Source organism: Schistocerca piceifrons, chromosome 7 (genome assembly GCF_021461385.2).
Source record: "Schistocerca piceifrons isolate TAMUIC-IGC-003096 chromosome 7, iqSchPice1.1, whole genome shotgun sequence".
NCBI classification, from domain to species: Eukaryota; Metazoa; Arthropoda; class Insecta; order Orthoptera; family Acrididae; genus Schistocerca; species Schistocerca piceifrons.
Genome location: NC_060144.1, coordinates 562,501,380 through 562,503,199, shown reverse-complemented (window position 1 = coordinate 562,503,199; position 1,820 = coordinate 562,501,380).

Below are 1,820 nucleotides of genomic sequence, written 5' to 3'. Positions count from 1 at the left end.
CCGTGGGCGGCGGCAGGCGTCGCCTTCTCGTTTGTCCTCTCTCCCTCCCTCCCTCAGCACACTCCGTCACTGTTCATTTCGACCGGTTCATTTTCGAACTGCGGGAGCCCCCACACTAGGTTGGGACTTCCTAAAATTCGACGCGCGCCGGACGTCAGAAGAACGACACAGTACGTTACGTCGGGAAATGGGAACGCCCTGTCCAGTGACGTCAGCCTTACGTTACGTCGCTTCACAGTGGGCGTCACAGGAGCGCCAGCAGACAGGGAGGTGTCAGCCACACACACTACGCGGCAGCTGCGAGTTCCCTCGCCCAGTCTAGTATAGAACGGTGACAGCCGCGCTACGAGAAACCTTCACTGTTACAAGTAACAGCGTTAGAGAATATGCTACGGTCGTAGACCGTATTGGTGGCGAAAGCATAGTTGCTAGTGGGCGCTCCTGACAAACATTGTATGGTGTACCGTTCACACTCACGGAAACTGCACAAACAGTACAAGTATAGTACCTTAAACGTTTTTCAAAGCGACAACGCGTATTTGCTCGAGAAGAATATATACATAGTCTTAAAAACAATATTCAGATACTTACAAACGCAGACAAACAATATTTACAGTGACGTACAGTCGCCTAGCCGGCCGTTGTGGCCGAGCGGTTCTAGGCGCTTCAGTCTGGAACCGCGCGACCGTTACGGTCGCAGGTTCGAATCCTGCCTCGGGCATGGATGTGTGTGATGTCCTTAGGTTAGTTAGGTTTAAGTAGTTCTAAGTTCTAGGGGACTGATGACCTCAGAAGCTAAGTCCCATAGTGCTCAGAGCCATTTTTTTACAGTCGCCTTTTTCTTTATTCTTTCCGTCTTATTTTTCATTCTAACTGCCAAATAACGGCAAATAGCTCTGTTTCTCTCTCTCAGCGTAACTGACTGTTTCAGTCTTGAAGCAATTTTCATAAAAAAAACTATTCTGGTCTCTCTCTATTCTTATCTTTGCACAGCGTACTCTTTCATTTTGACCTCGTTTTTTGAAAACCTAAATAACTCTTCGATGTGGTAAGTGTCGTTTGCTCCATCCATCCGCTCGCTCTGAACCGCAGCTTTTTCTGCAGGAGTGGTGTAGCGTGTAGCTTCCCAGCCGGCCATGCGCTCGCTGCTGTTGTCGCCTCGGCCGATGGGTGAAGAGGGTTTTTGTTCGTCCGTTCTTCCCCTAACCCTCCTAAATGGATTGTGGTCGGAGCCGATGGGGCTGATTTTAAGGAAGCAGCACTTTACAGCAGTGCTATAAGTGGCAACAGGCAATCACCAATGAAAGTACGCACATTCTTCCCTTCATTCGGATCGGACGGAAGGCATAAATGTTAAATAATTCCACGGAACGGCCTGGAGCTCGTGGAATTTTGTCGGCGGGGAGCAGTTGGGGACGTAGCTAGGCGGTGTGACGTGCACTCAGGGACTGAGACAATGTACTGAAGTGCAGTTGCTCATATTGAGTGTTCAACCCGAGTTCTGCATCCAACCTGCTTCCTAGACGATCGCGTAACCGACAGCTAGCTGCACGGTGACGTTTTAGTGTACGAGATGTAGTTGTTAGCGAGATTTATTAGAAACCAGTCACTATAATTGTTTCCGTCTTGCCTTGAGACTAATGTTTTTATGTCACTCTTTTCCTATTCAATGTGAACTATGCTCTTGTTTCGATATGACGATTATGGAGGGGAGCAGCTAGTAGCAGCGAGTTGGGGGGCAGCGAGTTGAACTGTAAGCACTGAACGTGTTCCAATCCACTTATTGGGCACCGAAATTTTTCCTGACAGTAATTAGAGAG